Source organism: Halictus rubicundus, chromosome 11 (genome assembly GCF_050948215.1).
Source record: "Halictus rubicundus isolate RS-2024b chromosome 11, iyHalRubi1_principal, whole genome shotgun sequence".
Lineage (NCBI taxonomy): Eukaryota > Metazoa > Arthropoda > Insecta > Hymenoptera > Halictidae > Halictus > Halictus rubicundus.
In genome coordinates, this window is record NC_135159.1 from 15,676,841 (window position 1) to 15,701,570 (window position 24,730).

Below are 24,730 nucleotides of genomic sequence, written 5' to 3' on the forward strand. Positions count from 1 at the left end.
TTGGTTTACAAAGTGCCCGGATCACTCTCGTGTCTCAAACGCACTGCAGACGATCCACCTTGGATCCAATAATGTCGGACGTTTAATATAATCTCGCTAGATCGCCTGCAAGACGTGTGATCGACTTTCAAAGACGCTCTAGACGATCAAAGACAAAAGTCTGCAATATTAGCACGGCCCCTCTTCCTGTTAATAAATGTAAAGTACATAGAACAAACAATTTTTGGTAACATTCGTTGCTTCTCCCTAAAGAAACCTTTTTATGAAAAATCAAGAAAAAATTAAATCAGCAAACGATTCTTCGTTTTGAAGTTTCTCACAGTTAAACGTGTACAACATTTAAATTAAACTGAGATGGCAATGTAGTAAAATTAAATTCTTTACGGTACTTGCCACCCCCTACAACGTAAAAGTATTCTTCATACAAATGGATTACATTGAAATTTAATGGAATTAAAATCGTTAGCATTCTCCGCCCAATGACAAAAGTAGAAATATAAAAAGTGTCTCATACTCATATTAAAGTGTTCTCTTCGTAAGAGAATTAAATTACGTTAAATTGTTTGTTTTGTGTTCCCCGGTGGTATGCAAAATGCCGAGAATGCAGGAGACCGTGGAAAGAGTGGGGCACGAGAAGACACAGTTGTTTTTGCAGTTTAACAACAGTCTGCCGGCGGGGTCGGGCCAGCGATTTGTCGATCGACACTCGAGACGGCTGTAAAAAACGTTTTCGCGTTGCGTTCCGTATAAACACCGGCTCAGTTTCAACGGACTCTCCGGGTCCGCTTCCACTCGACCGACGATACGAATCCGTCGGCCGCAGTGTTGTTTCAGCAATTGGATCGGCGCCGTCCCTAGCCCCGGTTCGTTTTCACAATTATGTCATGTTCATTCGAGACAACCCGTTTCCCGCGTTTTGGATTACGTTACAATGACGCGCTAAGCGGCCGGCGTACTGTGTCGACGCCCGCAACCGTTCGTTTTCCCAAAATACCACCAAAAACAAATTCAAGATCTCTTTACACCCAAACGATACCTCACACACGTCCCCATAAAACATCACAAAAATCGGTAAACAGCAGCTCGTTCGAAAATTACGTAATAGCTGTTTGAAGTCTATGAGTGGCGCTACAGGGGGTGGTCTGGTTTTTCATTTTCCAAAAATCAATTCTTTGTTTAAAGGTTCACTCAATTTTCATTAACAAGTTTCCCATGCTCGTTTTTTAGTTTCCGATCGACAGAAAGACCGAAAAGCATGGCAACCCTTTAAGTGAAGCAAGTATCCCCGTAAAATAATTTTTTAGAAGAAAATTGCAAAGATGGAATGCAACTGGAAGATAGTTCCATCGCGTACGTACAAAGTAAAATTAGGTAACGTCGCCTGTCGCTGGTTTTTCTACTTGCAAGTGTTCCTGCAAGACCCCACGCGCTCGTGGGTGTTCGGTTTCGCTTTCGGAGGGTGGTTTACGCCGGAATCCTAATTCCCGAGTGGTTACCGAAGACACACTCGAACAGCTCGGTGTATTTTACGAAGTTGATAGCGGCGCGCGGCCAGCAGGTAGGCGAGAACCCACCCCTTAACCCCCATAAGCGGCGGGCCGAGGGTTAAGCTGGATTTCAGTTGCGGTAGGGGGTGACTTTGATCCTCGACCAGCCCGGTATCAGTCTCCGGTGTCAAAGCACACTTGATTCCCGGTTTGTTCCTAGCCCGGCGCATTATTAGCGGACGCATCCGCTCTCGCAGAGTGATATTCAGCAGATAAAATTGTTCCTCGTCCACTTGATTCTACTAGGTGGTTAACGAACGTTCATTTCATCGTCACGGAACCTCGGAAAAGTCGAGCCACCCTAAGTTGCCGGTGGGAGGTTAAAAGTCGCGGCCCTTTTAGGGGTCTTCGAGCCTCGGTCCCCATCTGGCTGCTCGAAATTCTGGATAATCGAGTCGCATCGAAATTCGGCATTAACATTTTTATTGGGGGAGTTTCGGGGGCGAGGAGACGAGGTTCGCGCGAGTGAATTATTGAGGGTGCGAGCACGTCGCGAGAGCGCCCAGGCGGATGGAAAAGTTTCCCCGCGGTGTTCGTTCCTCCTTTTTTACGGCGTCAAGATGCACGGAGAAAGCCCGCCCCTTTACGACGCGCACCTTTTTACACCCCGCGATTCTCTTATCAACCTCGCGGCCTCCCCTCCTCCCACCCCTCGACGATGCACCATCCCTCGATCATAACTATTTAAGGCCCGACACAAGTTCCGGAAATTGCTGTTCCCCGTGTAACCACTTTGACGCGAAAGTTTGCCGCGCGCGCGGTTGCTTAACGCCTCGCCATTTTCTGTCCTTGAAACACGCCCTTAGACACCGGTAATGTCTCCTCTCTCTCTTCTCGCCGAGTGCCGAGGAAGTACACACTTCGTCCTTCATCCACTTTTTGGAGGTGGCGCGTTCCCGCTTCTAAGCTAGACAGATCGGTGAGAGAAAAGTATTCTCTATATTTATTTTAAGAGGCCGAGCCTTCCGCGGTTTTCGGCTGACGTAACGAGGACGTTAGTATCGTGCGTAACGGCCTTTGCGAGTCCCTTGGGAGCAGGCTGCACCCTTCTTGACCGAGCGGAGTGTACCCGGAACAGCCTGGATTAATTTCGCCTGGGAGCTAGAGAATTTTTAAAGAATTATTCCGCTTTCGTAGTTTTCGAGTGCTTGTACTCCTTTTTCCCTAGTTTTTTCTCTGACCTTCGGATGTACCACATGTTTTGTTGCTCGAGGTTTCCGGTGACTTTTAAGCCGAAAAGTACGCGCGCGTGTCTCGAAGATTGTCGGAGAAGGATAACTTCGCTACAGGACTAAATTTCCCCCGTTGGCAGTCCATTAGAAGCACACGGACGATTTAGCAGAGGGGCTGCTGCTGCTGCTGCTGCTGCTGCTTTTAGGTCCAGCAATTTGATGCTGCCGGTTTGCCTGTCATGCTAATATCGCCCAGCTTTTATATCGAGCCGCGTTTTTCTCCCCCCATCCCCTAGATGTGTATGTTTTCGCGCGGAAGCGGTCTGAGGAGACGCATCGTTGAACATCCTCCTCCCTCCTCCCCTTCTCCTTTTCCTGTCTTCATTTCCCCGGGAAATTCTCTCTCAGTCCACACATTTCAGAGAGAGGAGAACACACCACTTTGTAGTACGTTGTTGGATGATTTTCCGGTGGTCTTTTTAGAGGTTTTCACAGAGGCCAGACATGCACACACCGGTACACGTAAATATTATACCTTATGCGCGAGAAAGTCCTTCAACTGTTGCTCCGGTTAATTTCCGCGAAAGAATTCTCTCCCTAGCCCGGTGAAATATTGTTTCCCCTGCACCGGGAAATCATCATTTTTTATCCATTTCCCGGCCGTCCTACTCCATAGGTAAATCTGGATCTATCCAACGTTTACGCGACAAGTAAAAAAGTTTGGCGGGAAACGAATTTTATCTGCCCGCGGTTACCCATCTTCGTTGGGTACGCGACCCGACGTCGCTTAACCTGTGCGCGGCCGTCGGGCTCTGCGTCGCTTCCACCACGACAGTTCCTTCTGTGAAGCAAAACTACTAGGCCACGGGTGTATATCGTGCAGTCCCTCGTCGCGAGACACTAATCGGCCGCTTAGAAAAGCCGCGCCGATATTCAAAGCAACCCCGGCAGGCAAAAAGGGGCGAGCGTCGGGGAAAAAGCACGCCGACCGAGAGAGCACTCGCGTGATTTAGGGGATAACGAGTTCGGGGCTCGGCCATCCTAATGAGACACGGAAACAAAAAGGGCGTGATTTCCTTTCCGCCGGGGCGAACGGTGAGTCTAAAGAAGTGGCGAGGCCGCGTCTTTTTCCAACGGGACATTTAAAAATCGTTTAACGAACTAATTTGCCGCGCGCTCCCGCTACCGATAATAACAACACGCGGCTCTCGCCCCCGTTGTCTTTAGAAGCGCAAAACGCGGCCGAATCCACCAGGGACGAGCAGATAATCGTGGCCCGTTCCCCTCCCCCCGAAAAATTACCATCGATTCCGGGACCGCGGGGCCGATTTGCATGAAAAATCCCCGGTCGATAAGCGGGACGGGCGCGAGCGGAGCGGTAACGAGCGCGCGGATTCCAGATATACGCGTATAAAATATATTCCCGTCATACATCGTGTTTCGAGGGATGTAAAATTGCTCGCGTGCGCGCGCGCGTACTCCGTGACCGTCCAGGGATTCGACATATTTTAGTGGCCGATTTGCAATTTAAACGTTATAATTAATGACGTCCTGTCGCGGCCGCGCGAACGTGCCGCACAGACGCCGCGGAAAAAATAATTCCGTGGCCGCCAGCACGACGCGGAGAAGGGGGGGCACACGCGATAATTGTCAAAATTCAATTGCCGGACCGAAGGGAACCAGTCCACTTTTTCGAAGATCCTCGCCTCCGTTTTTTCACCTCCTTTTTTAATGGCTGATTAAATACCGTGCACGGAAATTCCAGAATGAATTTTTTTGCCCGCATAGCTGATGAGGCGAGCTGCCGGTGTGCGGATGGATAATGTCAATTTTGAAAAATTGAGAAGGAAAAGTAAAATTGGAAAAATTGGGTCGTGTCTCGAAAATTGACAATACGATTTAGTCGAAGCTTGCCGGGGGCGTCCCATAGACATTTTGTTTGTAGGACGTTTAGTTGAGAACCACTGGCAGACAAAAATATTTCTAATAAATTCCTATTCGCAATCAAGTCTTTTTCTTTTCATCGAAGGACATATTTTGCTGCGTTCCGAGGACGAAGAGGGGGATTATGGGTTAGTTTGAGAACCGCTGGGGAGACTTAAAAGCGGAGAAGCGAGGCGGGTTCAAAGCGAGCGGCACGGCCGGCGGAAAAGTATTCGTCATTCGAGGGAAATTAATTGTAAACGAGTTATCGATTGCGGGACCCGGTACACGGGCTTCATTGTGCACCGGGCCGGTCCTCGACGATTTGTTTATCGATTTGCCGGTCGCGTCACCGTCGATTCGACAATCTTTGCGCGCCGCGCTCCTCGTAAAATCCGCGATCCCGTTCAACTTTTAACTCTCCCGCGGTTAATAACACTTAACGCTCGACGTTTTAGTTCTCTTTCGCTCTCTCTCTCTCTCTCTCTCTCTCCCTCTCTCTCTCTCTCTTTCTCTCGAGGCGTTTCAATCAGAGCGTTTTCGAGAGTCCCACGCAACCGAATTAATTACAATAACAGCGTCCCGCGGTGAGAACGTAACGCAAAACAGAGCATTCGGTTTTACCCGAACTTGGCCGTGCTAATTATGTAATGGTGCCAATTACGGTCGACGGGTCTTCGCGATGCATCCTCGAAGCTCGACGGTTTATCGCAATCAATCTGAAATCGACGCTCAAAGTAACAACCATTTTGTAAGATCGACGATTTTGCGGTTTTTCCACAAATGGAAATCTAGGAATTTCTTGTGACAAAAATAATGGAGATGTTAATTTGAAATTTTGTGGTAAAATTTGTCAAGGTTGGCAGAGCATGGAGGAATTTGCAACGATTGTGTTCAAAGTTATAGAATTTTTAAATGAACTAGTTTGCGAGGATGGAGGTTTGTAGTTCTGAAGAAGTAGCGCTAAGACAAAAAGTATTTCACGTAATTTATGGGACAGGGAGCAATCGGCGACAGTCTGCTCGCGATAAACACGATTAAACGGCTTATCGCGAGCCGCGGTTCTCGTTTCCACAACCAGATCCGCATCTATCTCTTGAAATCCGACGCTCGGGATCGTACGGACCTCTTGAACGCGCGAAAAACCCGCGAGCGTGTCTACTGGCGCGAATAATACCACCCAAGTTGACTCCAGAACTCAGCACATTATAACTTTCATCTACGATACATTCATTATTTTATTTTGAATTTTCTTTTCAATCGAAACGAAGAACATGTTTTAGTAACGTCTGTTCAAGATATTCACAACTATTGTCATTTTATATTAACAGCTAAGATGAAGAATGAATGAGTATAACTGAGGGGGACAGTTCTCCAAGCTGGAAGAAAGCAAAATTCGTCTATGGATAAATAAATAATTATTTCAAATCTGCTTGGTAGATGATCCAAAACCTCTGCCAGGTGATGGAGAAGCGAACTGCAAAATATTAGGCGGTTCAAGCGAGAAACAGCCGAGCTGGAGCCTTCAACGTGTTTCGAAACCAGACACCGCGCGAGCCTACAAGCCCTACAGAGGGGCAGCGGTGCGCGCATACTTGATAGTCGGTTGCCGCGTTATCGCGCAATCCTCACGCGACATAATCCGCATTCCTACAAGCCCGCGACTCATCCCGGAGCACAACGGGACCATTCTGCGCTTAGGCCTCTTAGGCACCGCGCTAAATCGCCTAAAGACCTGCACACTTCAGCTCTTTCCCGGCGCCTGTTGTTCGACAACCTAAAAATAAAACCCCTCAGGCTCCGACTCCAACTGGAACGGTACTTTCAATGAATCAAGTATCAAATTGCATAAAATCCAGACGAGTAACTTACAATATTATACATTTTTTCAATTTCAGATGCCTATGAGGAAATTTAGATTGTTCGATAATTTCATTTCATAGGGTGTGCACCATTTTTCCGAACAAAAAAATTGTTACTATAGTTCAAAGGTAGCTTGATTTATTGCAAAAAGGATTGTTTGGACACCTGCTTCGCAGACGTCACAAAAATTCCGAAATATGACTTTTCTGGCTTAGGCAGAACAGAAAACGTTCTACTTGAAGGAGAGTCTTGCAGAGTAGAGTTCAGGGGGTTCGAGGGGCGTGTGTAGCGCGAATGCAGCATAATTCGACGCTTCGGTGTGAACTGCATCGTCGTGGAGGTCGGAGACCATGACCAGATAAAAAGATATCGCGCCTCTCGCGAAATAAAAGAAGCGTGAACGGCGCGAACGACCGGAAATGGAGCGCTCCGGCGAATTCTAATTGCGTCTAGGAGGGAGTGCAAACCGCACACGCGTCAGTTAACAAACGTTGGTGCCTGCGGGGGCGGGGAGGGAGGGCCTGGCTCGTTGGACGAACGATAGCGTGACCCGTGTATGAAATAACGATCCGAACGGCGGTCCTGCTGCTGTCCGCCCACGTGTGACACGTATCCGCGGCTCCGCGGCATTTATTTATCGACGATTCGTTTTACCTGGACGTTATTTACGACACTCGAGGGCGGCAAGAGGTCGGGCTAGGCCGCGCCGGTTATCGGTGATCGCTTTTGACCCGCCGGACCGATCATCGGTGTCATCGTCGCCGTCTATCGATGACTCGAGTGGAAACGCGGCTTAAGGTTTCTCAGTTGGACTTTCAAGTGGGAACTCGGCTCAAGAGTGTATTCTGGTTTTCGAATATTTAAGAATTTTTCTCTGGAAAACTATTGAACCTTTTGTATTGAGATTTTGCACACATATTTACTGGTATTTGAAGTACGCGTGTGATTTTTTTCAAGTAAAAATAATCAAAATTACACGAAAAGAAACAAAATTAATAAAAAGCCGTCTCCCTCGCCAACGAATGCGCGGAAAAAGAACGACGGGAAATTGAAAATGTTTCCCGGTTTCCCGTGTGTAAACGGCTTAATCGTCGAGGCGATCGAAACTTCTTCTATTTCCCGGTGGAGGATTCATTGGGAGTATTTCCAGACGAGCGTAATTGGAGTTTGAATTTAGACTAGAAACCGAGCCGTTTATCGGCGCGTTTGCACCCGACAAAGAAAGTACCGGTGTCGAGAATAGAAGACAACCGTTGTCTCCGAAACTCCTTCGAACTATATCTCGCTGGGGTCGACAACCGGCGCGGTGCAACTATGATTTGTACCGGGATCAATTATGAGAGAGGATCGCCATTATTTTTAGAGTCGCCACGGTTATCGCCGGATCGGCTGTTACGAATCTTCCATCGAGTTTCTTCCCTTAAATAAACGATTCGAACAGTGCTCCGGGAAATGTCCTCGCGACCGCGTTGCGCGCCCGATTCGTTTATGGCTGTACGCGGAATATCGAGATCCGTCCGCGCTCCTTCATTCAAGGAAAAAATCGCCGCGGTGAATTATTCATCGATCTTTTGTCCGGCCGATCTCTGGCGAGACACTTTCTCCCCGATTGTCAACGGCGATCGGGTTCCAATAATTGTCGAGGCCGTGTCTCGAGCAAGGCCCGCCACGCCCCCGCCGAATATCGAGTTTCCCTGTTGCTTTCCGATCGGACAAACTCGTTCAAACCCCCGCAAGCGATCTCAAACCGGTTCGACAATAACGTTAATTATTTTTATGCTTTGTAAGGCATCTCGAGACAATCGTTCAAAACGTAACCCGTAAAGTATTAGTGTGTTTGAGTACGCCTTGGTGAGTTTGCAAGTGTTGAGTCAAGTCTCAAAGCAGCACAGACTTTATAGCATTGAAATAAAGCGATAAAAATATGTCCGAATACGTCTGTTCCCATCCGTATGAAATCGTGCACGTTCGAATGCATTTGTAAGCGTTTGATGCGTCCGCACGCGGCTCGCAAAGCAACAGGGAAACTCGTAAGAGTGAAACAAGGCGTTGCGAATGTGCATGAGCATTCGGTTTGAGTATGTGCGATGCGGTCGAGCGTTTTTACGACGTCGCGACTGGCCGATAAACGGATCGAGGCGCGTGCATCGCGAGTTATGTCACGGAGCGAGAGAGTGTCGCACGCGATGAGTTCATCGGGAACTATCGAGACGGGTATCGCGCGGCAGAAACGATGATGTCACTTTTTCCTGCTCTCCCGTTTATCGTTCGCCGATCGAATCGTCATCGTCGCATCCTAGACGCACTCGCTCTACCACCATAGATCGCGTGTCGCCTGATCTGCATAGATTATTTTCCCTCAGCTCGCGAATTCCAAGAAGTCCCTACGTGCCAGAATTCCGAAATTCGCCTGAATTCATTTCGGGAACTAGATTTCGGTGCTTCGGATCTTTGTAATGATTAGAAACCAGAATTGCCGGTATATGATGGCTCAGGTGGTTTGTATCAATTTAGATCCCAGATATAGATCATTAGTACGTGCCACTACACGGCGCGCGCTCGCACACCTTGATCTTTAGAAGATTCCGCCATATTTATGTTCCACACGCACACACTCTGTTCGTCAAAGTTTTCAATCGATTAAAAGAGTTGTTTCTGCCTTCCGGGATTAAATGATGCATCATCTCCGACACATCCTGATGTGATCTCGTAATCACGAATTCCATCGACGTGTTCGTACAAGGAATGTTTATTGCCTTTTTGAATTACGAATTGAATAAACATTTGCGATACAACATTGTTAGCAAATGTTACAAAACACTCAGCGGCGTTTGTTTTCGAGCGGAAAAACTGTGCGTGAAAAATTCTTCGACTTGACTGGGATTCGAACCTGGAACACTCGGATTACCAAACGCGAGCCTGAGCCGACTGCGCCGTTCGGCTAATCGATAAACTCTTTTCTTCTCGGGGTAATGTGTTGCGCCGACTTGCGGCGGTGTCAATAAATCTCGAATATGCGGATTATTATTAAAATTTTTGTACCGCTATTCCGCGGAGCTAGGTCGCGGATAAAAAACAAACATACTAGGCGTTTGAAAAATTAATGTGTGCTATTTGCAGAGAGCGGTTCCGGTTGCGTTATCTTCAATAGCGGAAGACCCACGGAGTATTGTCTCGAAACAGAACCGAGCCGGATCGATATTCCCCGCGCAAATTAAATTTCCCGAACAAAAGGACGGTTCCCGGTGGCCCCGAAGAATGGCGAACCTCCCACGCATATCATAGACGGTTCTCGCAAACTTCTATACCGTCCTCGCTTGCTATAGATCCAGACTCGAGAGAGAACCAGAAAGAGAGAGAGAGAGGGAGAGAAAGGGAGTCTGCGGTCCAGCTCCGGGCGCGGAGGCCTAATCGAATCGCGACGTTCAACTACTTTGTAGGCTAATTGATAATTAAGCCACGCGTTTCCTTGGAAATGATTTGTCATCTTTTTAATCGGCGGCGGCCGGATCGAGTTTCCGACCAAGAGAGATCTTGTCGCGACGGCTACGTGGGAGAGACGACGCCGCCAACGATTCTGTGTCAATGTCGTTAAGGAAGAAGCCTCCGCCTTTCCCGGCCGGCCGAGACTCTGTTTGCCGTATCAATTCGACAATTGCCGCACGGCAATCTCTTGCCCAGCACTCAATGAACGACGCTAGATTTTCTCCGAGTTTAAGTCGCGAGAAAATCTATGATCTATGCCAGTCCTGTCAGTTTCAAATCAAGACGGAGTAGGGTCGGTTCAAGCAGTCTGAACAGTGTGCTACTTAAGCCGTTCTTGGGTCAGCTCCAGCATAAATTGAGTGTGAAATGAAGTCAACAGGACAGCGCTAACAGGACAGTTCTGGTTAATTGAGACAGTGTCTTGCCTTCTGAGGATAAAGTGTGGATCTGGTGAATGCGAATGAGTTCCTCGAAATTTTACTCGTGTCTCGCCGGTCGCCTCCAGTTATTAATTACAGTCACCTTATTGTTCTTCATACTTCTCGTTCTTTTTTTTTTTTTTCTTTTCTGGTGGTGTCGTCGCGGTGGTGACATCACCGCCAACCGCCGATTCTTTCAGACGGCTGACAGTTCTAACGAACATGGTTGACACCCACGGCCGCGATGAGATCAACCGACACTCGTGCGGCGTTTTAATTACCGTGAATCCGTGGGTGTTCCGCGGGACTGAATGTATCCCGCGCGTTTAAAACGGCGCAGCGCGGCGGCGTGTGTACGAGGAAATCGTGCGCTCGGGGCTCTCTTCCCGCTCCTGTTTAATTATTTATCATGCGTGTTCCCTCCCGGTTACTCAATCGGATCGCGCCTTTTTTTTTCTCCTCTCGCTCCCATTAACCTTTTTCACGCATCGGGAGAGCGCGATTGTTTTATCGCTGTGTGTGCACGCGGCACGAGACGGGAGAAAACGCGCGCGTATGGGCGTTGCTGAAGCATGACTCTTTTATGGACGCCACAAGTGGCCCGCGCGATGCTTAGATTCCGCCGACATGTTAATGACAGCAAACTGGAACAATTATTTTCCCATTTACCCTCCTCCTCCTCCTCCTCCTCCTCCTCCTTTCTCCTCGTCGAACTATCTGCAAAATCCATCTCTCATCTCGCATTACAAATTTCTGAATAAACTCTCTCTTTCTCTCCGAGTGGTTTGGTTCTACTCGACGAGTTCGTTACACTCTTTGCTGGGGGATATCTCTGCTTGGGATCTCAGCGCCTTTGACTCTTGTTCCGGGTGTGGACTGCCCGGCTGTTGGATCACCTAGATCCTTATCCTCGCGTTTGCGAACACACAGAGCAGTGTGTGCGTTTCACAGCTGACCAGGAAGAGTTTCCACAGATCTCGAGGGACTCAATTAATGAATTCTTGGATGGTGATCCAATTTTGCTTAGGCATTACCGAGATCCTTTGGGAATCCCTTTGTTGTTTTTTCTAGTGACTGACTTTCCTGAGATCCCTAGAAAATACAACCTACCTTTTTTTTAGATTTCTTAAACGCGGTTTTCGCTTATTTTTAGGTCAGTTTCAGATCCATTTAAGAGTTGCATCCGGTGACTCATCCGGGACAACGTCCGCCAGATTTATTCAAATGCATTTCCACAATTGGAGTCAACAATGGGCACGAGGAGAACACATCCAGCCGCCTCGATTGCAAGAGGTCAACCTTCCATTGAGCGTGGTCACCGGCTCGAAGCACACTGCCGGATTCTTTTCAATTATTATCAATCGAATCATTCGTCACGCATTCCCGCACGAGTCACGCGCGGGGCTTTATATCGGAATCGAATTAGCACCTTTGAGAGATCCGCAGAAAGGATTGTTATAATAAGGAGGGGGGAATGATGATGATGATTTCCTGAGATTCTCCATCCTATAAAGATCATCCCGGCCGCCCCTTTCCCATCCGTCGTAGGAATGATCCTCGGGGTTGGTGAGGTCGGCAACCACCGCTCTAACACCGAATAATAATTGATAGTGTTGGATTTCGCCTAAAGAGAAGCCATTTTCTAACCGAAATGGAGGGGTATAGAAGTTGGAAAAACCTCGGAAAAATATTTTGAGGTGTCCGGGTCTCGAACCCGGGCCATCCTGGTGCGAATCGAGCATTCTACTCTGCGATCCAAACTCTACACACAGATTTGCCCACTTGTATCAAGTAGATTAGGCACGCTTGACAGATGTTATCCGCTTCGAATCACTTCCTCTCTCAATCCCACTCCATCCTAGTCCTTGGCTATCCATTTTTAGCTCTTAGAGGATTCATTTTAACGTTCTAGACTTTTCGCAGTCCTGGAAATTCTTTACAATTTAATTCCAGAACTTCGAACAAGAAAAGTGTCTGCTTTAAAAATATCTTTACGATCGTAAATTAAATATTTGCAGTTCCAGCGTTAGATACATCTGTTAACTAGAAAATTCTTGTCTTATCAGGCGTTCCGATGCACACTCGCACTAATTACATTTCTAGCTACAATGGATTCACGGATCTACATTAATCTCGAAAGCGTCGCGAGTCTGGTGTCTCGATCTCTCGCTTCGCGCCGCGCTCGCGGCTGCTAACGAGCCTTCTCGATCAATTCTACCCACCAATCTTCATCGATCCATTATAGATAGATCAGTGGGACTCCAAGGTCGTTGCAGATCATCTCCTTCTACGTTTCCCTTTCTTTTTTTGTCCCTCGTTCCGCCCGTGCGGTGGCACGAACAATTCTGATTAATTCCGCCTTCCGATCCCAACACGATCATCCTTCGATCTTCAGAGGAAAATAACCAGCATTGCAAAGAACCACGTGGATCGATCAAGGCCATTATCGATCCTCCGGGCCTAGATCGCACCCGTCCCGATCATTAATGTATCCGATGATCAACGCTGTTCAAGATAATCGGAAAGAACGTCGATGATCAACGTTAATTTAGTTGTCGACTGACCGTGCATCTTTGCGAGGCAGGAAAAATGATTTATGAATTCAATCGGCGAGTTCCGTCTCAGTTTAACGAGATTTCGATAATGGTACCTGTCAGTGGGAAGACTCTATTAGAGTTTCTACGAGTTGTCCCTCTGATTTGCAAACTGGATAGCGGACCTGGCAACGTTGTGAAACAAGTGTATGCTGATCTTTGCGTGTGGGAGATAAATCTGCCACGCTGTTGATAACGCGATCACTTCGGGGAACGGATTTGCCCGAGATTTGCTTCTCAAACGTGATGCACATTGTGTGCGGACTGGGTCCAAGGTGAGATTGATGCGAGCAGGATTCTGCGCATGTTGCGTTGGGTTCGGTCTTAATTGCGTCGAACACAGGGTAGGATAGGTCAATGAAAATTAGGTCTGACCAAGTTAGGTAACTTTGATCCAGATCCCCTCAAAATTAGGTATTGGCCTTGATCGATTAGAGCTTCCAACGAAAAATTATGTCCCGATGATGTCTCCAAGTGCATCGAGCCAGGCGTAGGAGAAAATTTGTTGAAAATGTTTTCTGGCCCCGAGAAGAGTGCTCACGTCTCGCGAGTGTCCTGAGGAAGGCTGGCGAGCGTTACAAGGACTAATTGCACAATCCGGCGCTGTCCGCGAGTCGCTGAAGGTTCACTTAACGCGATTAAACTGCCGGTTTTCGCGACTTCCGGCCACGAGCGGCTCGATGAAATATTCAGTGGAACCGGAGGAAGAAGCTCGGCATTCGTCGAGGAGGATGAACTGCAACGAGGAGTCGGGAAGATTCGGCGAACGTTAGCCCGGTTGTAACGACAACTCGGCGAAGCGCTAGGCTGTTGCGCGCTCGGATCGCCGTGAACTCTAATCTTCTGCCTGAAGAATAGGGCAACGCGGACGATTACTATGCGCGGCTCGTGTGACGTTCGTTTCGGGACTAAGCGGCGGAGTCCTTGGAGCGATTCTACCGACGGAAATTCTGCCGTCTTCGGTCCGGATAATTTGAAAGCTTCGCTTACAAAAGAATGTAATGAGGTTCGTCAGCAGATATTCCTCGAAGTCAGTCCGAGTCGTGATAAAAGTCTTGGTGATAAAACATTATTGGTTAGGTTTGACTACAGAGTCCATGTTGGACCTTATCTGAACGAGACCGCGTTCTAAATTTATTCAGACCAGAATTACGTCAACCACAGAACGCATACCTATTTGCATAACATTTTTCCTATGAACTGTTTGGAATGGATATCAAGCGACAAATATGAGTCAGATAGCGAATGCGGAAACGTATTCGCATAACAGTCTTGGAATACCGCATCAACGGAAACGAGTTCGAATCGAGCGGAGGTGTTAATGACGACTTACGAGATCTTCGAGGAAAAAGACAAACATAAGTTGTCACATTTAATGACGAAGCGTCAACATGGTTATACAATGGTACATTTGTGAAGACTGTTTTACCCAGAGCTAAGCCGGTATTTTAAAATCGAGATATTGAAGACGATACCGGAACGGGGGTCTTAGATCAACGTTGCTTTACCTCGGTTGTCAGGATGAAAATAATTTTCATACGTGCATCCCGCAGTTGTGGAAATATGTCGAACACGATCGAAGTGGAGCAACTAAAGATAGCCGAACCGTGCACCAAAGTTTGTTTACCTTTAGGAATGGATTCTTCAATTTATGGACGTCGAGAATACTTGTAAGATCCAGGAAACTGTACCAGCTTTGCGATTTTAAATCTGGACCACAAGGTCTGTAGATTCGGACTCTGACTAAAATTCTAAACGCCGGAGCGGATTTTCTGTTACCTCCTTTCCCTCGCCAAATATGGTCCCCCTAACTCTCCTAAGCTTGGTCTATATTTGGACCCCATTACAAATTCAAATTCCTGAACCCCTCGCTTAAACTTGGAGCCTACTTGGACCCTTCTACTTGGCCTGTGTCTGAAATTTGGACTCTATGGATCCCCCGTCAAACTTGGACCCAGTTGGACTCTCTATGGATGCCTCCTGCATCTTGGATCCTATTTGGACCCCCTATGGATCCCCCGTCAAACTTGGACCACTTGTACTCTCTATGGATCCCCCGTCAAACTTGGGCCCGCCTGGACTTTCTATGGATCCCTCCTGAATCTTGGATCCTATTTGGACTCCTCCCACAAAATTTTCCCAAGTTCGCAAGAGGGATCTGAATTCCCCAGAATCCATTTTCGCCCGCAAATTAATCGAATTCCAGGTCCATAGTCCTGCATATTTGGCCCCCCCCCCCCCCGAGTCCATCACTCAACTTGAAACTATACGAACGATCTGCCATATTTATCGGGCCAGTGTCTACCTGGAGATGGGCTGCCAGTTCTGCGCGTCGAGCATGGAGAATGGGAATTCTTGGAACCCGGCCGAGGCTCGTACGGCGAAGGATCGAGCCGCGCTTAGATCCCCAACAAAGTAGATCGACTGCATCACGGGAGAAACATCTTAACCGTATCCGAAGCGCGTGCACACACACCCACGATAAAGCTGTTCCAATATGCATTAGAACGCCGTTACATGCCAAGGTGAACGCGGCCGAATAATTTATCGCGCCGGCTCGAGCGCGATCCCCTGCGAGACCTACATTTACCATTTCCATCGCGGTGCGTGTCATTTTCACGCCGCGGTCCCTTCTCTGGCACGTCGATCGAACCACCGTGCACCATAAACCAAACGCATCACGGGATCCCAGACGATCCGTCCGTGCGACGGGATTCCTCGAGGCTTCAGGCGCGACACGAGTTTCCGTGGAAATGGAAAAGAATTTCCAACGGTGGACGCTGTCGTTGTTTAAGCGGTGGCGATATTTATCCGGGAACGTTATTTATAGAATAAACCGTGGGATACGGTAGCTATGATTAATCGAGGTATTTCAGACTGATGAGCAATTCGTGCTCCGTCAGAGGATCTTCAATGATTCACCTGGAGATAAGGGAACGCTCAAGGTGCTTAAAGATGCCTATTAGCTCGCAATAGAACTCGAAGATTCCGCGGTAAGGAAATCTGAAAGGAGCACCGTGTACGAAGATTCTCGAACGTCTCGAATAATGTCCGGACTCGATTGATCCCCGACGAAAGTTCCTCGAGCCGAGTTCCAACCCTCTATCTCCGCCGGGAGGGTGGCTAGCTGAAATCCGGATTATCGAGTTTCGCTCGATTCCGCTGATCTAATTCCGCGCGAAAATTCCGAAAAAATTCTGCCACGTTCCCGGCACCAAAATACAGGTTGCAGAATTTTTTTAGATTTTTTCCGCACGTCCTGGTTAAACAAAATGCAATTAAATCGTCCGAGGAATTCTCGTGATATTCCTTCTCTAGGATATATAATGATCGATTTTTCGGAAAGTAAAAAAGCGACGGTGCTCGCACGTTTACGGTAACAAGCGACTATATCGGGCATTGTCTCTGAATGTTTTAAACTTTTTTGCAGAGTGCATTCACGGTGAAAAAAAATTCGATAAGCGATTTTTCGACTTTTCCGTTTGTCGGGGCTTTTAACCGACGCCCGAAGGCATTTTTGAGATTCTGATCGACCAAGCCCTTATGGAACCTTGTCTGAAGCGGAATTCCAAGGGGAAGAGACGATCCTGCGAGGTGCATGCGAGCGTCGCATGCAGATACATCGTCGTCCGAGGAAGAAGGAATCGAGGGTCGGCGGCCGGTCGCTCGTAAATATCGCGACTCAAACGATCGCGGATTCCATCGCGAGGAGGTCGACGATACCAGCTCGACAAGAGGCTCCGAGGCTCACGCAGGCCTCTCCCTTTCTCTCTTTCTCTCTTTCTCTCTCTCTCTCTCTCTCTCTCTCTCTCTCTCTCTCTCTCTCTCTCTCTCTCTCTCTGCTCCTCTGCATCGCTCTGTGTGTTGTCCTCTAGTGGCAATTTAAAATCGCTTAACGAGCGTATCCGCTGACAACATTCGGGTCAAACCGGCAGGAATTCGAGTGCCACCGTTCAGCCGGCCGATCCGAGCATTCATCGCGGCCTTTTCAAACGATCGATCGGTCGATCGATCGATCCGCAACGCCGAGGAACTCCTGTATTGACAGAATGCGCGCCCGGCGACTGCATTCTCCGCTCCCTTCGATGTAATTCGAATTCGAAAAAAAAAACGAGTCAGAAGAGCAGACGCAGAGGAGATAGAAAAATGCGAAAACTGGATTTTTATTGACCCCGGGGAATCGAGAACATTTTGTTCTTTGAGCTTTGACAGACTTTCGAGTGCCGCGCCGCGAGCGCGTCGAGGGCCACGCGCTTTGCCGCACGGCTCGCGTGTATGCTCAGAAAGGGGAGCGAACTGAGCTGATCGGACATATTGGAAAATCGCACACTGCGACCCGCGTGTCTATTTCTCCAAATTTTGTATCACACTGGAACACCGCGAGCCCAATCCAAAAATTCAGTTTCTCGTAGACTGTCCCTTTTCTGATTAAAAAGGAACACCCGATTAAGGTAATACCTAAAAATTGGGTTTTTCGTTTCTTTATCAAGTTTGGCCCCTCGTGCAAACTGTTTTTCGAATACGGAGCATTGTCCCATGGCATACACGTTTCGATGCCGCACAGAAAGGAACCCCAAGCGAGAAATATCGGCTATGTAATATCGACTGATGAAATAATTCGCTATGGTCGGAACTATGTGTTTCCTGGACGGGAGCAAGGCGGTTCCGAGACCGAGTCTCGTCCCTGGAAATGAAATTCGACGACGAGGAGGAGCATGTGCGGCCTGCGAAAAGTATGTTTACTCCGGGGGACGCCGAAAGCCAGCTACAAATCTAATAACACCGCAGATCAAATATCCCGGCCGGAGGAAAACGCGGCTCCCTAGGGCTTGCTTGTTCCCGCCATTTTTTTCAAACCGTGCTCCAGAAACAATCTCGTTCAAGCTGAAACACCCGACGGTGGTTTCGTTGCCTGAAACATGATTTTTCGACTCATCTCTTGGAGTTCTAAACTTTGGACCCCTTCGATTGCGAAGGTTTAGATTTGACTCGCAGGTCTAAAAACAAATTGGGAATTGCTTTGGACCACCAAATGGGATCCACCAGAAATTCGCTTCGACCCCTGGGATCTACCAGAATTATATTTGGACCCTCTAGGATCTAGATTGAACTCCAATTTCTTTGATCAACTCGAAATTCCTCGTCTTAGGGGGACAACTGTTCCAGTTAAAGCGAGACGTCATTCTTCATTCATTCCGGTGAAATTGTAATCATGAGTGAAGTTCTTCGTGGAGGCGTCTATTCTTCGCGTTCGATGCATGAATTATTATCGCGTGGCGGTATTTCGGGAGTCGTCAAATATTTTCCAGCGAGGGAGACCCAGCAAGTCTCATCATTAATGGCACAGGCTTCAAATTAGAAACACTGTAATATAAATGACAGATTTTCTGTTATTCATCGATTTTTAATCGCTCGTAACTTGTATTCATATCTTACCCATACGAGCTTGAAAAATAGATTTTTCAAATTTTCGTCACAAGCCCGAATAAAAACAGCATTCACTACTTTTTTCGTAACCCAGACCGAACGCAAGTTTTCCAAAATTTTCATTCCACGTCGTCCAGGGAAACTTATTAATCTAGCTTGTCAGAAATACTGAAGTGGTCCGGTCCGTTCATGAAAAACTAATTCTGATTTAAAGTGTGTGCCATAGATTATGATACCGACCGTGCATACATATATACCCGGCCATAATTCATGGCGGCGATCTATCCGCGAGGTGGGCCGCTAATTTAGAAGCCACCCGTGGACCCGCGGAGAGACAGTCGTGTCCCCCTCGGTTGTCAGCGGAAGATTGACACAATTAGCGGCTGGAATATCCCCGACGTCCGGGGATATACCGGGGATGTTTATTCGAAAAACAACCCGCCCGCGCACGGGGGCATAATATCTGGTGCCGTGACCCGGTTGTATTTTCGTGGCTCGGTCCCGAGCTCGGTTATTTCTGTGGCCGATACCCGATAGTTTTCGAGAGGAGAGTCAGTCGCGAGCACCGCAGAATTCGACGCGAATCCCCGTGTCAATCCGCCAGCCAAGTTTCGAACTTGCATTATGAACAGCCGAGCGAACGAAACGAGCGCCGATCAGCAGCCCGAGATCTCGCGTCGAGACGTTCACCGTCGTCGAAGACCATTTAACTTGCACGCGAACCGATCGACCAGCCCCATCTGGCTGCCTTCCGTGCCCCACTCTCCTAGATAACGACAAATTGTTTTGCGAACCCTATTCACACGCTAGCTAACACCGCGGACTCTTTCTCCCTCGAATGAACTTCGAATCGAGAACGGCTGTTCATTCACAGCCAGCCGGATCAAGCTTCTCTGTCGATCCTGTGACATACTGGGGAAGGGATTAGAAATTCTGGGAGGTCCAATAGGGGTCCTAATTAAGTCTATGTGCCCAGACCCAGACCTGTTGGACCTCGTGGATCTCACTGTTAGACTCGGAGCGAATTTCAGCGGCATCTAAATGCGGCTAATTGCTCAAAGGGAAAGTCCAAATAAAATTTCGCGTCGGATCCGAAACAAAGGACCCTGAACGTGGCCTCGATTTCCGTGGAGAGGGAAGAAGGTGCGTGGGGGGCGTGCCAGTCGACCACACCTGTCGCAAACGCAGGCTGGAAGGTGCTCGGTCCTCGAGGGGCGAACGAATAAACACTCTCTTTCTTCCGGCGTCCCTAAGAACGCGTACAAAAGGGGTGCTTCTCATTACGGTCAAAGAAGGTCTCTCGTTCGGGTCAAAGGGGTCGAGCGCCGGAAAACAGGTAGAACCGAAAGAATTAAAAGAAAAATCTAAGAGTTGGAAACAACGCGGGGATATTTGAACAATACACACCCCTTTGGGGGTTGATCTTGTGCCGCCACGTCCGCTGCCTCGGTTAAATTAAGCGACGGGGAACGACGACAATCCTCGCCCCCCCCCCCCGAACGAAAGAATAATTCCGCGGGATCCACGAAATATTCAACGAGAGAAACCCACCCCTTGCACCACCCCAAGTCGCAGGACGGGAACCCCTGTAATCGCGACTACGACGGAGTAATTAAATCCTCTGATTCCGCTCGACCCGTGCAATATGCATGAGCAGATTTTTCCCAGCCGAACTGGGGTGGCCGAGGGTGAACCGGGGGTGCGAAAGGGGTAAGAAAAGACCGAGAAAAGAGTAAATCGCCGTGGCCCGCGAATAATCTCGGCCACGTCGCGATATTTAAAATGTAAACCCTGCGGAATTCCCACCCCCCTGCGCCCTTAACACGATAACTGGATGATTATTCGGAGAAAGTCGGATAGTTTTAAACGTGTCTATCATTCGATTATACCATGTGGAATATTTAGAGGTTGGAAAAATTGAAATCGCTAGAAATAGTGCCTCCAGTTTCTCCGACACGAATGGTTTAGCTCGTAATTGGTTCTTCGATAAAAACATCGCGCTCTAAAAAAATATAAAATGCCACCGGATTTCCCGGTATTAAAGGTTAATAGGTTAGCAGGTTCATCATCCTCGGGAATATTTTCGCGCCCGATGCGACGGAAGCCGGTTCGTCCAGACTATTTCCGACGTTTGATTTAACCGGATCCTTTCCGTTCGCGTTTTAATTACTCCGGGGGCAGCGTGAATCTTTTTTTCCCTCCTCGGAGGGAAACCACCCCTGCTAACGACCACGGCTAGCTATGCTAAACTGTGTAAGAGACGATGGGATAACCGTTCCGCCGGGAAAGATGATCCGAGACGCCATCATTCTAATCGTTAAATCGACCACCGTTAACGCAACCGCCCCCCCCCCCACCCTTACGCGAAGGGAGGGCGAGAGCCGCCCCCTCTTTTTCAACAGGAATTTAAAAAATTTACGAGCTAATAAAAACGATCATTCTACCTTAATTATTCCAGTAACCCAGATTCCCTCATCCGCCCGCGGAGGAACAAGAAAGGATCGCCTCGTGCAAAGGGGTTCAGGGAAACGTCTGCGCGGGGTGGAACGGAGAAAAACAGCTGAAGCAACGTTTTACCACGCGATTTTCGAATCGCCCGGTTTACCGGCCAGCGGCCGCGAAACGCAGGGAAAAACTGTGTCCGGTTTTGTCGACTGAAAGGCAACCAACCACCCCCGATAATATTAACCGTTTTGAGCTTTGCGAAATTTTTGGAAATCGCCAAATTTTTGAAGTTTGGACGAAACCACCCCTCGAAGTGGCTACCGTTTACATTAGATCTCAAAATAGCAACGGGGCTAGTTTAAACTAATCTGCTAGTCTGCTTACCGAAGGGGTGGGTTTCAAGACGAGAGTGACCACCCCTTTCACTCTCAACAATTTTTAAAAATTATTTCATCGCTTGAAAGAAACTATGGAGGGGTCCAAAAATGGGTAGTTGAATTACAACGTTCTTAACGTTTAATGCCAAGACTGGAACTAGAGTTCATAAAACGTGTCGATCCGACACCAAACACCGTGGGATTATAACATGATAAATTTCTGATCAACAAGAAAATCAGTGAATAACGAAACGTAAGACATTAATAAACCCTGTTGTCGTGACGGAAACGACGGCTGAATTTTAACGGATCTGTCTCGGTGACGCGACGTCCAGGCTAATATTGATGAGCGCTGATTATCATTCCAGAGATGCCATCGTCGATCCACAGCATTCAAGTTCGCGAAATCGGAGCGTTAACGGCCGTCGTAAATTCTTCTCGATTCACCATTCATCCCCTGGGCAGGGGAGGGAAACGGTTGGGGGTTAAAGGAGATTGTCATCTGGAAATTCTATACACCTTGGAACCGTTTCGATTTCCAATCAGGAACTGAGAGGGGTGCAAGTTTTGAAATGGGTTCAAAATAGGGTCCAAGTCTAGGCTTGAGATCAGTCCAAGTTAGGGTCGAACAATAATTGGGATCAATTAATAGGAAGAGCATAGGTCCAAGTGGGGTAGAAAGCGATCAAGGGTTAACGGAGATTGCCATCGTGGCGAAACGCAATTTTTCATCCCCTAAGACATGTTCGACCTCCATGAATAATTAAGCGAGACCTCGAACTGGACCAGCTGACCAGCGCAAGGTACGAAACGGTGGTCGTTCACGTAACAGAGAGAAATCGGTCGAGACAAATCGGATTATAGAGGGCAGCAACCCTTACGAGGCTGGTGGGGATGATTTCCCGCCAAGAAGGTAGGAGCAACGCGTAAACGCAGTCGGTCGTTAACGCCGGTTGTGAAAGTTCCCGGCTCCCCGGCCATTAGGCACGTCGTTCCCACCCCCCACCCCCCGGAAACATCCAGAGCCTACTACTTTACCGCGCAATCGTAAACGTATTAATAAATAATAACGAACTCACCGTTCCGGCCGGTTATAAACCTATTTCAACCCCCGCGCGGCTTTTTATTCGTTTCGTATACAGCACCGCTTTCCTCGCCCACGATCTCAACCCCCTATTTCCCTGGTAACTTTCATCCCCTATTGGGTAACCCATCCCCGATGTCTTTCCCGTTCGTTCCCGGGGCCAGATGAATTTATATTTATTTCTGGGGTGTCCGATTTCAACGTTTCCCCATTTTCATTCCCATCCCGGACAGCTTGCCCTCCGCAGGCTTCTGTTTCACCTACTTGCGCTCCCTTTGCTATACTCCTCTCGAGAACTCCCTTGCGTCCCTTTGCAGGAATTTCTTTGAATTTCGTACACCCCCGACAGTCATTTTCTAATATTTTTCAACACCCTAGAATTAATTTTGAATACTTGTCTAATACTTGGAGTACGTTCCAACATTCACGCTTTTCGCAAATGCTTCTGCACCCCATTGGAAGATTTCATCCCCAATGATCGACCCGCTAATCACCCCTTCACCTTTCGAATTAATTCTAAACGTGTCGCCACCCCTTCCAATAATTCTCTGCAGACATATCCACCCTCTCGACTATATTCGTACGTTTGTCTTCGTCTCGTAGATAATCCCACCCCTGTGTTGACTCCGCGCAGCCATTCTCACCCCTCTAATTTTTCTCTCACGGCCGTGTTCACCCCCAAGTTTATTATCAGCTCCTGCTCTCCTCCCTTTCTCCCGGTTGTAACTTTGTCCCGCGCCTCCTTCGGCTGCTCCAACTCGGTTCCACCGCCCACCGGCCGCTGTTCATCCCCTTTACAAGGGATGATTCCGCTACCCCTTCTCCGTTTTGTCGAGGGTGGCTCGCCTTGAAACGCTTTTTCGGCTGTACACGCTCGTTGCCCGCGAGCTCTTCTAGGCCCGTGGAGGGTACGGGGTGGGTAAAAGGGGTTGAAACCCCGAGACCGCGGGCGGCCACTTTGATATTGCATGCATTTTACAGCCGACGGCGAAAGTCTGCGGGAGTAAGTGCAGCTTCCCGCAACTGCCTCCGCACGATGACAGAATCATGCGCCTGCCGAACGGTTCGATTATTTATAGTCGGGGCTTCCGTCGTCTGACCGCCTCTATTTTCGGCCGCTCGTAAAGAATACGCGGAAAGAAAGCTCCACCAACCGTGTAATCCGTGACTAATGACCGCTATCTATCGCTGCCGCTATTTTTTACTAGGTCTCCATTAGTGCAACGCCGGGATTAACCGGAACCAGAGGATGCAACGTGATGGGACGCAGTCTGCTGATCTTAAAAGTACTTGGGGACTGGTCGGAAATAACATACGTTCATGTTAAGTGGATTGAGAAGTCGAAAAGGGTCCACCTTCGCTCAGAGGGACGATACACAATTTGTTCTAGATGGTACACGGTGTAGATTTTGGTGTATCTTTGTGGGAATCTATACATAGCTCTGTTGAGGTGCTCTGTCTCAGGCTAGGGCTCAAGTTAGATCCTAATTGGGAGTCCAGTCGAATCCAAGATAGACACAGACCAAAATTACCAGAACTATCAAAATCGAAGATAAAGGAAAGTGCTCTTTCGATTTCTCGATTAGAGGCAGCAGGAGCACAACGCTTTCAAGTCAGGCATGAGTCTGAATGTGCTATCCATCCGTGCGGGAGCGGACAATCCTTAATTTAATCCAACATTGTTTTTCGGCGCACGTATCTCGAATTTGTTTCGGTTAACGAGAATTTAGAGCGCGGACAATTGGTCTCCGGCTAGGAAGGCAAAGCGGGCACGCAACGAAACTCGCCCCGTAAATAGACATAATGCATGACCTTTAAGCGGGAAGCAACGATTGTTTCATCCCTGAAAATGATATTCACGGGCCGCCAGACTAAAAGGACTCTGTGGCTCTCGCGCGCGTGCTCGCTCCCCTCGCCCCCTGCCCTCCTTGTGCCCGCTTCCTTCTCCTCCTCCACCATTCTGTCTCCTTTTTCCGCCTCTCGCGCCGCTACGCTATGCTATTTTTTAGCAAGAGAAACAGCACCACGGTTTACCCTGAAAATACATCGCCGGCCCCGGCATCATGCAATTAAACGTGAGTATGCCGGCCGGACCTGCGAGAAAGGGCGAATGAAAAAGCGCGAAAACACAGGGAAAGACAGAGCCAGCCCCCCGAACGCGCTCCGCGAAACCAAGACACGGACGGACACTGCAATTGAAAAATATACTGCTCGATCCATCACAATAAATACTCTAACTCTATGTTTAGCATTGAAATCGGCCAAAGTTAGGACCTGAACGAATTCAGATTAGAACCTAAACTGGTCCATGGTATTGCTCAAAACGGATCCAAGTTAGGACCAAAATCCAATCCAGATTAGGACCTGAATTGGAGCCAAAATTCGGACCTGAG

General features: G+C 48.3%; 1 protein-coding gene across 1 annotated transcript in view; it reads right to left on the reverse strand.

The window, feature by feature from the left end:
• The window catches only part of Trol (terribly reduced optic lobes), a 125,463-nt gene that overhangs the window by 46,401 nt on the left and 54,332 nt on the right, over positions 1-24,730 (reverse strand). The window lies entirely within an intron of this gene.